Below are 13737 nucleotides of genomic sequence, written 5' to 3'. Positions count from 1 at the left end.
GGTGTTGCTGTTGTTGTCAATATTGTTGTCATCATTTTTATAAGAAAGTTTTACAGACAAGGATTATTTTTTTCTTCATTGCCCAAAATGAAATTACATTACCGTTTCCTGGTATGCCCAAGATAAATGAAGGATACATTATGAATATGAAAGGCCATATTTCATATCATGACCACAGCCAGCATTCTTTTAAAATCATATTTATTTGAATAAAAAAGAGATTGTCTCTCTTTCAGGTGGTAGGCAACTTTAATAGCTTTCAATGTAGGTTTTGAAATGAGTATGCATAAGATTTAAACTTTAGTAGTTAATAATTCTTTATGAATCTGTTAGTATCTTTTACAGTATCTGATCTCAGAAAGGGAAGGTCAGAAGTTGAGTGCTGACGAAAATACCTCCATCTACTAAGAAAAAAACAAGTCCTTTCACTGTTGAAGAAAAATATGACACATAATTGGGACACATTTGCAATTGAGAGGAAATTGTACTATAAATATTTTCCTTCTCCTGTTGAATCAGATGAACTGAACACCTTCTGTGAATGTAACCAATCTAGAGAATAACATAGCAGTTAACTCTCAACCTCTTAGATTTATAATTCATAGCCATTGCTGTGCTTTGCCAGGTAACAGGATTTTATATTTTAATAATTTATATAGATCTAAATTTTTAACTTAATTTATTAAAGATATGAGTTTTCTAAAAACTGTATGTGTTGAAGTATACTTTAAGTAGGAAAAAGAATCTTGCTATTAATATATAAGAGATACTTTATGTTTCTGCTAAATGAATAGCCACTGATTTATCCATTCAATAAGTTGTAATACCTACTAGGGGCTAGATACATTGCTAACTGCTGGTGATACAAAAAAAGAATGATTTTTTCTTTTGCCTGTGAGAAGCCTTTAGCCTAATGAAGAAGACAGACAAATAAACAGCTATAATAATTTTGATATTAATTGGAAAGCACCAAGAAAGAAGTTAGCCAGTAGTGTTTGGGAGCATTGTGGATAGTCAGTTGTTTCAACCTAGAAATTCAGGAGGAAAAAAATCTCCTGGAAAAAGTCTTAGCTAAGATTTCTTTTTATCAAGTTTTCTTAAAATAATTTCTAAGTATACTAGATAAATCACAGTACTCTTGAATTTTTTGAGAAAATAGAGAACAATTTAAAATCTTATTTAAAAAAGTCTTGGAAAAAGTGGCCCTTGATTCTATTCACTCTTCTGGTTAAGATAATTGATTTTTTCCAAATGACTAGGAGACCATTATCTGTTGATTGACATAGAACTCATACAGACTCAGACTGGAGTCATATGGCCAATTAATACAACAAATTTATCCTCATAATGGATTTTTAGAGCATGGTCAAATGCTGAGTTAAAGAGACCTAAATATGACCCATTTCTCAAGCGCCATCCCAATGACAAGAGCTCATCCTTAGCTATATACACATGATCAGATTTTCTTAAATCTTAACAAAGGCCTGTCTAGCTGCTATGGGTTTGACCTAATTTTCTGTCCAGCAGTTCTATGTGGCCAGTTGAACTAACTAGTATCAACACAGCCTCAGAAAATTCTGCATGCTTATTCTTAAAATGTTGAGTTGGTTCAGCATCGGTCTCAAAAGCCCTCAAGAAAGCCACTCCTGACCAGGCTAATTTATCTATGTGGAACAGAACTTTTTTGGCAAGAACCAGAAGACATGTAAAATTCATTCTAAAACTCCAAGTAGAAGTGATATGTCAGGAGGCTGCCGCTGGGATGGACTGGCTTCATTAGGCTCAAGGTATGGGTAGAACAATAATAACTCACGTGTTGGTAATTAAATTCCTGCCTACTTTATGATGCTATGACAAATACTTATCATTTATTGAATTGCATTATGTTCCAAGCACTGTATAGGGAACCTAATTTAATCTCCTGATAGTTATTTTTATCTCCATTTTACAGATGAAAAAACTAAAGCTCAGAAAGAAGTGAGTTAGCCACTATTTCCTGACTCATAATTGGTAGAACTAGAATTTGAACCTAGGTCTTTCCAACAGTGTTTTTACAATAAAGACTATAATTCAGGCGCTCTGCTGGGTGATGGAATTATGGAAATGAACATAGCATGGATCCAATCATTAAAGATTCAAGTCTAGAGTGTAGTTACTTTGGCAAAAATCTTCAGTTGCTTTTCCTCACTGCCCGAATGGCATGGGCCTGGACTTCTCATTCGAGACAGTACCAACAGAAAGCAAGAACTAACATTCAATCATTTCCTTGATGCTAGGGGGAATACTACGGGGCATACATCTTCCAAGCAAGTGAGTAATTATTGAATTTGGAAAAGTCTACGCACCAGCCTATTTTTTATAGATTTTTTTTGTGTGTGTGTTATATTTAACATATCTCTAGAAGTCAATAACTTTTTTTCTGGTAGGTTTTTGTTCTAAAGGGAACTATTTCCCAAATAGAAATCTATTTGGAGAAGTTAAAATGCAATCACCCAACTTTTTGTTGATGTAAAATATTTCAGAGCATGATAAAACATTAAAGATAACCTGTAAATCTTTGTATCACTGAGCCTGACTCAAGAAATGATTTAAACATTCCTTACAAAATTTTAATTTTCTTGTTAGGTCTAAATTGCTGATTATCATTGCCTCTAAGAAACAAATCTCTACATCATGAACATTTTCAAAATAATTATGTGCTGTGTATGATAATGGTTTTTACTAAATTAGCTTGCATCCTCACCACGGTGCTGTTAAGTTCGAGTTAATCATTCACAATTTAACTCTAAGTATTTAGAACAGACTAGTTTGTTTTTATGCCTAGATTTTCTTACGTTTTAGTCATTTTGTTCTTTGTTATTCAATTTTATATTTCATCTGGACCATATTTTTATTTTTCTGTCCTTCATACCAGCAATCTTCTATCTTAGCAATCTTTTAATTTGAAACTTGTATGTCTCTTCCACTCCATTACATTTCTCATTTTGTTTCAATTTATACGAAAGCAATTAAGATCCAGAAGGCCAGTGTCTTATTTCTCTTCTTTCTTTCATCTCCTTCTTCCCTGTCGCCAACTTCCTCCCTCATCCTTCTCTCCCTTGGAAGACCAGACTCTCATGGAGGCGTTGGGTGTACAGCAGGCATGAGCTGAAGTCCCCAGCATTTGCCTATGGCCAGTGATAGGGGGCACTGCATCTGCTCCTGACCCCTCATGGCCTTGGCTACCTTTCATTGCTCATTCCTCACCTGTCTGCCTCCCTGCTCTTCTTCTTACTTTTCCTTCCTTATACTCTTTGTTTACTCTTTACCTCCCTTACATTTTGCTTCCAAAATTTACTTAAACTCTTTTAGTCATAGCACACTTTATTTGTTGGTAAATGTTCCTGTCATAAAATGATCCTGTTTTAAAACTCAGAATCAAAGAAGAATGAAATGTTTTTCCACTTTCCTTACAAAAGCAGGGTCTGCCAAATCCTTGTGTGGAGAACACACAAATCAGAAATAGGGTACACTTTATTTAACAATGTAACTGCACAGTTTCCCAAATAAAATCCACTAGGTTCTAGGAGGTAGGCACTCTGTTGTCTGCCACCATACCCTCCTGCCTACCCAGTGCCTTGGATGTAAGGGTGGCCAAAAATATATTGTGTGAATTGAGTTGAATTAAAATTTTCTCATTCCTACTACCAAAGCTTCACACATTTCCTCTTGGAATTTTTTAATCCTCTTAAAGTATCCTTATGCAAATGAACTGAGTTTATGCATTTGAGTTGCAGGCACTGCCAGCAAATTAAGTTTAGATTTTTTTTTTTTAAGGACAATGTTTTTCCATTATAGGAGCAATCTATATTTTTCTAATCTTTCCTTTATTTTATAAAACATTTTCCCAGTGTTTGAGTTAAAATATGAAATTTCACATAAAGAGAAAAATGAGATATTTTTAATTCAAGTATTTGTTTATTCTTTGTAACTTTTTTGCTCTACTTATCAAAGCACCCCATTACTGGTAGCCCCTAGATGGATTAGATAACATTTAAGGCTCCATCTAACCTTTGTCTTCTTTACTTGGTGAAATGGGAGTCTGCTGTGAAATTATTTTTATTTGTCTAGTAGGTATTAAAATATGATTTTTGTCATAAACCCTCAGTGAGAACTGTGTAAACCAAATAAATGCAGGCTTTCCTCTCCATTGACTTTGAATTCTGGAACCATCTGGTGCTTAGAGGAAAAGCAAGTGCCATTCTCTTAATCTAACACCATGAATGCTTGGGCATCTGCTCCCTCAATGGATTTTGGGAGAAGGAAGTTTGTGCACTAGAAGTTAATTACTTTGCTTAAAACAACACTGAAATGTCTCAATCTTTCTGATTTTCCTGGCATAATTGTTTTGTGAATCAATATTTTCAGCATTTACATGCAAATATTTGAATAAGGATATTTTTCACTTGGAAATCACCTACCTATACTCTTCCCATCCCTACTTCTAATCAGAAGCCCAGAGAGATATAAGAAAGTCTTCAAGGTTAAAGTGTAGCATCTACACAGTTAAGTTTAGCATTGGGTGTCCAGGGCTCCCACTGACTCACCTGATGACTTTTCACAGTTCATTCAGCCTTTGTCGGGATTTTAGAGTGGTTGCTATCTTGGTAAAATGAACATATCACTTCTTGGGGTGAGGCATTTGCATATGTAATATGATATGGAGAGCTGAAAAAAGACTGCTCAACCCAAAACCTTCTCTCCCAAATCCAGCCACTGTGTCTGTAATCCATATCAGAGGAGATTTGGGGTTTTTTAAATTTTTGGTACAATTGCCTCCATTGTAAGAAGCAATTCATTAATCGGTCACTACCACCTGAGCAGGAATTAGTGCACAAATCAAATCATCTAACTACTTTGGCACTGAAGAATGGACACAGGCTCTGTATACTACAGGTGGGGGAATTTAAAGCGTGTGTTGGAGCAGTGAGTCTCAAAGTGTGGGCCCAGATCAGCAATGTCAGCACTATGGGCAACCTGTTAGCAATGCAAATTCTCAGGCCCCAACGAGAATGCTCATTTAGCATAAAACCAAATTTAAATGTAAATACATCTGACCTTTCCCAATAGCTTTCCTAGAGACTTGCTCACAAGCCCATTATTTATTCCTGATAGGAAAATGCTATTGATATTTGCAGAGAACATCTCTTCCTCAGTTTATAAAGATTTTAAATTGATTCTTGCATAAAAACAAATAGGTTTATCAAATTAGCTCATAGATTGTTATGATTGGAAAGATATATCAAATGTCATCTACTCTGACCTGGTCCATTGCTTGCAGCTACTCTCTCAAATTCCTGACAGACAGCCTTCCTGCATGTACAGGACTTAAATACCTCCGATGAATAGCCACTCCTCACCCTTCAGTGATCCCTAGTCCATCTCCAGACAAATTTATTCTCAAGCTTTGGGATTTTTTATTCCCCTCTTTGTATTAGGCTGAAATATGGTACCTGTGGCTTCACCACGGACCCTAGTTCTACACTCCAAGGCTATGTGGAGCAAGTATTGGTTCTCTCTTCAGGTTTCGCCAAACAGTTTGCTTTTCCCACGTGAAACAGTTCTGTTAAATTTTCCTCATGGGTCAGGGTGCCGGGCCCCAGCCCCAAAGCACACTCTGGCTTAATTCAATATAAGACTCAAAAATAGCATCGACTCACAGTAGACATCCTTCACCCAGGCCCTCTAGAGAGCTCTCCCCACCCCACACTGCCTGCTTTTGCCCAGTCAATATCTTGCTTCAGAGGAAGCTCATTTCCTCTGGGGAACCCTCTCTGACTTCCCTGGCTCAGCTAATTCTCTCTGGAATATTCTCTCATGGAACCACATACCTCACCTAGTTACCACTCCTCTCCTAGTCAGTACTTATGATTGTAATGCAGCATTTTTATTTGTGGGATTCTTAGATTACTAACTGCATGGCTGACTTGAACATCTTTGAGGACATAAGGTAAGGCACCTTGTTTTGTTTTTCTCACCCTTATACCCAAAGCCATCCAAACCAATGCTTAAAAATAAGAATATCTATATTCCCAGGTTTAACACCAAAGTAATAATAATAATAATATCTACAATAAGCATATCAAGACTCAAACTGACCACATTTCCTCCCAATCCTTTACTGCCTTCTCAGTGTTCTCTCAGGACTAATTATATTCCTTGGCCCTCACGTTCAGCCATGGAATTATCTCCCTCAGCTCATTTCCTACACTTTCTCCCTCTCCACTTCCTCACCCCTCTCTTTCCCCAAACACTGCCAATTCTTTCCAGTTGTCCCTTTCTGATCTATCCATTTTCAAGCCTCCTCCCATTGCCCTGTGTTTGGCCATTCCAAATCTCTTCCCAGACCTTCCAGTGTCTATCATTAATCTCCTTCTATACTCATCTTTATATGCCAGGAAGTTAGGAGTTCGCACCTAAAGGGAAACTCTACTTCAAACCTGAACCAGCACTCAGGAAATAATGTTGACTGAATGACTAGGGTGTTCAATTAAAGAAAAACTATAAGTAGTTGCTTTATATTAAATGTCTACTAAGTACAAGCCAAGGTGATGCATCCTTAAAAACACCCTAGCTAATCGTCTTTCAACATTTTTCCATCCTCTATTCAACTAGTATGAACTGGATTAATCTTCCATAGTTCAAGGCCTTCTGCCGAGTTATCTTCATGCTGCCCCATACCTCTCCAGTCTCAGCCTCCTAGATCTTCTGGTCCAGTTCTGTAAACTTATGGACCAGACGATAGACTTAATCTCAGTGCCATCTTCAACTGCACCATTCTCCTTGCCCAGCAAATGTTCTGCCCCTCTTCTCCACCATTTTGATTCTTTTACAAATGTTAACTTCATTCCTCTTCTCAGTGACTCTTTCGTTAATTAATCCCTACCCCCTGCATGCACTTACCCTATGTATTACAGCATTGATTTTTAACCTCAGGTCCACTGAATCCCATGAAATTGAACGCAAGTGTTTACGTATATGTGACAGTGTGCTTCTTTTCCCCAGGCAGCTCCAGAGCTGGAAAAAGATTCTCAAGTGACCCTGTGGCCTTAAAGTTTTATTGTAGCTCTTAGTACTATTCATTATCTATTTCTGGTTATCCCTCCTTCTGGGCCTATGATAGATTGGGTGGCACCATGTGACAGGTTCTAGCCAATGAGCTTGGAGTTGAAGGGCATGTCACAGAGCTCACTTTCCCTTCACCATAGAGGCAGGCAAGTTTGGCAATGGCGGCTGTTCACACAGCCTGGGCCCTGATTGGCTGCAATGTGCAGGGCTGCCTTCCAGACCTTTCATGGTCATACATGTACTAGGAGCCATAAATAAAGTTATTTAAGCAGCTGATTTGGAAAGATTGCTTGTTACCACACATAACATAGCCTATCCTGACAGATACAAATATTGAACTCAACTGGTTTGGAACATAAGTATAACATAAGTTATAGTCTATAGCCTTACCTAGAAAAGGCAGGTGAGACTAGTTACCAATGAGAATCATGTCCTGCTTTTCCTTGGGTGTCCCTGGACTCAAAGGAGTCAATTAGATGCATCTTTGTTTCTACCAGTATGGAAAGCAAATTCATAGCACTATTGGAAGTGCCTTTTTTTTGGTGGGGGGGCAGGCATAGACATAGCATTAAGCAGCATTAAGTTATATGCAGTAGTCTGAAATTTATTTTTTGTGCAATTCTCCTGTTACACAAAAAAGAAACTTTCAGTTGGAGGCTAGTATGTCTTTAACACCTTTCTGATGCTTGAAAATCATCCTTTTTGGCCTTAGGCTCTGAGCTTTCTGAAGGCTGCAGGATCTAACCAGAAATTTATTAATGTCTTTATATTTGTTTTAGATTTGTGCTTGGATTTGTCTTTTATTTATATGGGTGATAAAATTTTCAAGTTGAGGCAGTGATATAAACCTTTTATTTAGGCTTAACAAGAGATTCAATATAGAAAAAAATATTAAGTATTTAATAGTATACTTAATGCTTAGAGATAACAAAAATAATAATTCCAGTGACCATTTTTTTTGGAAATTTTGTGTTACATGGTAGTTCAACCTTGGGTGAGGCTTAATCCATTTGGGGGTCGGGAACTAGTGGTTGTATAGTCTCATCTCTCTCTTCTTCTTGTCTCCAAGGGCACTATATATATTCAATGACTGAAATCTTTATTTTAAAAAAATGCTTTAGTTCTGCAGCAAAGCTTGCTTCAGAACAAATTCAATAGGCAGAAGTTATGTATGGCAGGAGGTAGAACACTGGGCTTCTCACTAGCTTCAACCTCCCTGAGCCTTGGTTTCTTCATTCTCCAAATGAGGTTGATATTACCTAGGCTGAGGCTTCAGAGAGTCCTGCAGGGATCCAGTGATCTAACACTTGCAGAAATGCTCTGGAAAGTTTGAGGCACTCTGCAGATGGACTGCCTGATAATTATTCATCTCCCAGTCCCTGGGAATTCACTGAAACCGGGCTTGTGATACCTGAATTTTAAAAATTGTAACCAACCTAGAAAAAAATGCCTTCCTTTATACTGATGTGATTAGAATTGATTTCTGGACTTTGTGGCAAGGAGAGTCATTTGCAACCTCCGCTCAATTAGACTGAAGGGGAGAAGGCACGCAAGTGTTTGCGTAAATGCTAGAAGCAAGGCCCCCTCTCAAGCCGGCGGAGGTGGAATTTCTTCTGGGAGGCTGCTTCTGGCACCAGCTGCCTCGCCTTCAGCACAGCTTGGCGTCAGACTGATGGATTTTGAGTCAAAACACACATGGCTATAGGGAATAAGATGTGAGTCATGTTCCACTGGGGCTGAAAGGCTCCGGGGAATCGGCAGCAGATATGAATGAAAGCGAACGCCTCATTCCAGGCCCGCGCCACCGCCCCCGCAGCCCAAGGCCAGGTTCACGGTTTTAATCATCAGTGTCTGCGCCGCCCGCACCGAGGGCCCGGGGAAGCGATTTGCACATTACGCATTCATAGATGCGCAGCCATTCATTACATTCCTCCTCTGGCTCTGTCCTAATGAGTCTCAGGAACGAGGCTTAAATGTCATGATGCTTTTGTGTCTTTTCCTGATGGGAGAACTACAGGATGCTGACGATGCTGAGGAAGCGGCAGGCGCGTTTCCAGGCACCGGGGATGGGGTCTCGCTCGCAAGCCCCGCAACGCCTGCCGCCCCGAAGGCTCCCAGCAGACCTGGCCGCTGAGCCAATTAGCGCGTTCTGAGCCAACGAGTCTCTTCAGAGTCCCTTTGGGGTATTTATTTCCTGACCTCAACCCCAAAATCTCTAAATTGCCTGTGTCTGTCTCACTAGTATGCACCAGCTGAAGTAGGACTCGGGTCTTTTAACAACAACAGTCAAAAGCCACGGAGATAAAATCCTGTGTTTTTCCCCCCTACAATGGCGAATCCCTTCCTTCTGAGCTATGCTTCATTACTCTTCATCTTTGCCAAAAGTCAAGAATCATCCGTGTATTAGAAGCAGAGAGGCCGTTAATGGGCAGGTTCGGTGCCGGGCTGCCTGGGTTTGAACCTTGCCTCTGCCTCTTCCTGGCTGTGCAGCCTCGAGCTGTTTGCTTATTCTCCTTGTCACTCTGCTTCCTCCTCTGTGGCACACAAATCTTAATAGTTGGTACTTTGTAGGGTTTTGTGTGAATTCAATCGGAGCAATAAGCACTCAGTAAATAGAGTACTATTAACACACATTTATTGAATATTTTCTTTTTGCCAAACGTTGCATTAGGCACCAAGGATACAAAGTAAATAAGATTTAAGGGCTGTTCCCATGGAGTCCATTGAGGAATACATCTATACACACCATAGTACAATGGGCTGCGATAAATGTGAAAACAAGAAGTGGATGGAGAGAGACTATGATTGATTGGTTTTGCGTAGAAGGACTGGAGAAGATTTTGGATTGCAGGGAAGCTTTGAACTTAGGTTGGGAGCTGGCCAGAAAAAGAATAGAAGTATTTGTTTCATCTCAACCTCTCAGCTGATCTGAATATTTACACAGAGCTTTCTTCAATTGTCCAAAGAGCAGGCTGGTCCTAGACTCTGCACATGAACCACATGGCTGTCCTAGAGCTTTATCTCTGGATCCAGAGCACCTCCCCACACCTGTGCTCCTCCAGAAGACATTGCATGTTCTTGTGGTTTGCTGTGATAATAAATTAAGTATAAGAATGGGTCTATTTTTTAAAAAGAAAAGGACCAAACTCTTGCCAGAGGCAAGATATTCCATGCTATCAGCATATCCCGGTCTCCGGGCCTTGGAATTATGTTCTCATAGCTTTCATCAAGTAGCTACAATAGGATACTGAACCAAGCGCTTTTCAGAAATTCTCGGATGAGGAAAGGCAAAGTAGGAGAATGAAGGATATGTTATAATTATAATAGCTAATGTTTATTATTAAGCTTACAATCACTATAGCTTTACAACTGACCTATTGGGAATATTACATATTGAACTACCATTTGAAATAGAAAATAGTTGAATATAGCAAGTTCGTGTGGTTCAAACGAATATCATCACCATTTTGTTGATAAGGAAACTGAGGCTCAGAGAATGTCATGAATGACCTGTGGTCAGATTACCTCGGTTTAATTTCTGGTGACACCACTTAATAATACTTTCAATACTTATATGGATGTTGGGAGGCTTAAATGGGATACTATAATAAATTTATAGCACCCAGCACATTATGAGATTGCAATATTCTTTTTTTTTGTATAACAACTAGCTCCTGCTCAAGGGGGTGGGGGGGAGAAATAGACTGACTCCCATTCCTGGGCAATCAGGGGACTGGGGTTGGGCTGGGTTTCCTGGTACCCTGGGCTGAATACCACCAGGGTTGGCCCTATTGGCCCCCGTTTTCAGGATCTGGAAAGACAAAAGCATCTGCAGGTGGCAGTTCAGCACAAGTTTCCACTGGAGGCAAGACAGTCATCCTAAACGGCTGCTCAGGGAACTGGACAAGAGGGAGAGTCTGGGTAAGAAGCTAATGATCAGAATCTGAAAGAGAAGATTTGGTGATAAGTAAAAGTTGAAGCAATGACTGAGTTCAAAATCAGAAAACTGGGGATGGAGGCCCTTGGTTGAGCTTCTGAAGACTTGGGACGAGCCTGTCACGTTTGCTTAAAGTGACCACCAAGAAGCCAACAAAAACTACCAGGATAGAGCATAAGAAAAACAGGGTAAAAGAGAGAGAAAATGTCCAGGGTATCCCATTGGTGACGTCATTGTTGACTATTTCCCAGAAGCCATGGAAATGGGGAAGCTTTCCCAGAGAATCCCAAAAAGCTTCCTCTGCCACTGCCTTCTCTTTGCTGCCCTGGGGCTGGCCATGAAGGAGGGCTGGCACCAGGCTGACGTGCCTGACAGTTACAGGAGAGCCCTCGACAGCATCGAGAGTACGGCTTTCACCCCCATAGCCTCAATCTTTTATTCCACTCAAAAATATAACTAGTTAAATATAATAAATTTAAACTCAAGAATTTGGTGACCATCTTTTAAATAAGTGGAACAAATCTAAATCTAATTGGGGATTGCTAAAGCCAGTTTTGTATAATTGGATCTTACAAAGGCTACACAGTGTGTTCTCCCTCCCAGCCTCCCACCTGCGCTATGAATCTTTGATAGAAACAATTCTCTCCTTCAAGGACCACCATTGCTGATGGTAGTTTGAACCGTAGGTGCAAAATACAGCAAGATGGTTATGGGTTTTGCTACATTCAGATGTAAATCACTTTGTAGTCTTTATCTCTCATGTGATTACTTATCACCATCAACTTAAACCAAACCACAGAGCATTTTTTAAAAAAGAAGAAAGAAGCACTTGTTTGCGGGGCCCCTACACCTTGTCTTGGCCCCCCATAGACCTGTCCCTCCATAGCCACATCTCAAACCTCAAACCTTAGCCTCCCAGGAGCACCAACCACATTGAAACTGAAATCTCTTGAAGCCCTGCTCTCTGATGGAACCATTTTGCAAAGAGGACAGAACACGCCACTTGGGTAACCTTCCACGCATGCATTTATTCATTCATGTGCTCATTCATCAAATGTTTATTGAACTGATTGAATTATTCAGGAAGGGATGTGCTCCCCGCCCTCTTAGGGCTCACAGCCTAGTGGTTGTGACTGAGGGGAGACGCAGGGGGTGGGAAGGCGGAGGTGAGAGAAGGAGGCGTATGCATACATCTTTGTTAGGTAAGAAAGAATGAAACACGTTCTGGAGACAGGAACAAAGAAAAGGCCGAGAGGGAACGAGAGCAATTAATTCTCCAAAAAGTCCAAGGGAGCCTTCGTGGATATGGTAACATTTGAACAGGAGCTTGAAGAAAAATCTTAGGAGGGAGAAAAGTGAAGTAAGAACTTGCTGTACTGAGGGAAAGGAATAAGCAAAATACAGCGTGGAGAGGAAATAGGGCAGCTGGGGACAAGAGTTTGGTTTGCCACAGTGACAACAGCTGACCTTTATTGAACGTTTACCTTGTTCCAGACACAGGGTTACGTGGTTTACATAAATTTTAAAACGTGGTCCTTATTATCTATAATGAGGCAGTTACCCTCATTATTCTCACTTTGCAGAGACGGAAACTGAAGGCCCCAAAGATCCAGCAATGTTCCCAAGCTGGAGCATTACCCAGGGGAGGAGCGGAGGCAGCCGCAGGCAGTGTGCCCCCTGGCCACTCCCCACACTGCCTGCTAGGTTTGCGTTCAGTGTCCCCCAGGGCTAGAGCCTTGACAGACAGGCCTCGGAATGCTGGGTGAGGGGTTTGGGTTTCATTATTGTCAAACTTTCTAAGGAGAGAAAGGAAATAAATGACAACACAAGTGAAGCAACTGGGGCAGCTGTGTGGAGAATGAATTTGCATTTTAATGAGAACATTTAACGCCGCAAGCCAGAGCTTCTAAAGAAGGGAAGTTCAGACTTTAGGTTGTCTAAGAGGTTAGACACTTGCAGATAAAGCTGGGGGCAGGGCCCGTATTAGCTTAAAGAGACCTTAGCGCATCCTGGGAAGGTAGCTCCCCATTGGATAGGAACCCACCCCACTCCCTGCAAAGGACATTATCTAGATCAATCTTCTAGAATGAGAAAACCCGAGTTGTTTTGCACAAAATCACACATTTGGAATGTGGCTTGAACAGAGATCCAAATGCAGGTGGCTCTGTCTCCTAGTCCTGTGTTTCTTCCACGGCATGGCTCAGGCTTAAACTTCGCATGATTTAAACTAGCAGGAGCACAGCAACACTTCCAACCTCTCCCAGCTACTTCAGCTCGGGGAGCACAGCCTGCCTGAGGAGTTGCAGCTCTGGCTGCTAGTGCCACGAAGGGGGAGACACTAGCATCTGCCCCTCTTGTCCTCCCGGACTCCTGCAAGGCCTGCACCCCCATAGCCCAGCCCCACAGCCTGCTCTTGCCTGTGTGTGTGTGTGTGTGTGTGTGTGTGTGTGTGTGTGTGTGTGTGTGTGTGTGTGTGTGTGTCCAAAGCTTAGACCAAAGTAAGTTATCTAGAAATACCCAGAGAAGAGTTACTAATAAATAAAACAACTCAGGTTGGGAAGGCAACTGGAGCAGCTGCAGAAGATCAAGGTGCTTCTGTCTTCTAAACACAGAACTCTAAGGATGAGAACTGAATCTCACGACCACTGTGGGACCTGTGCTCCTGCAACTTCACAGTTGGACACTCGGAGCTA

The sequence above is a fragment of the Lemur catta genome, chromosome 8, assembly GCF_020740605.2.
Source record: "Lemur catta isolate mLemCat1 chromosome 8, mLemCat1.pri, whole genome shotgun sequence".
Classification (NCBI taxonomy): Eukaryota; Metazoa; Chordata; class Mammalia; order Primates; family Lemuridae; genus Lemur; species Lemur catta.
This window is presented reverse-complemented; position numbering follows the sequence as displayed.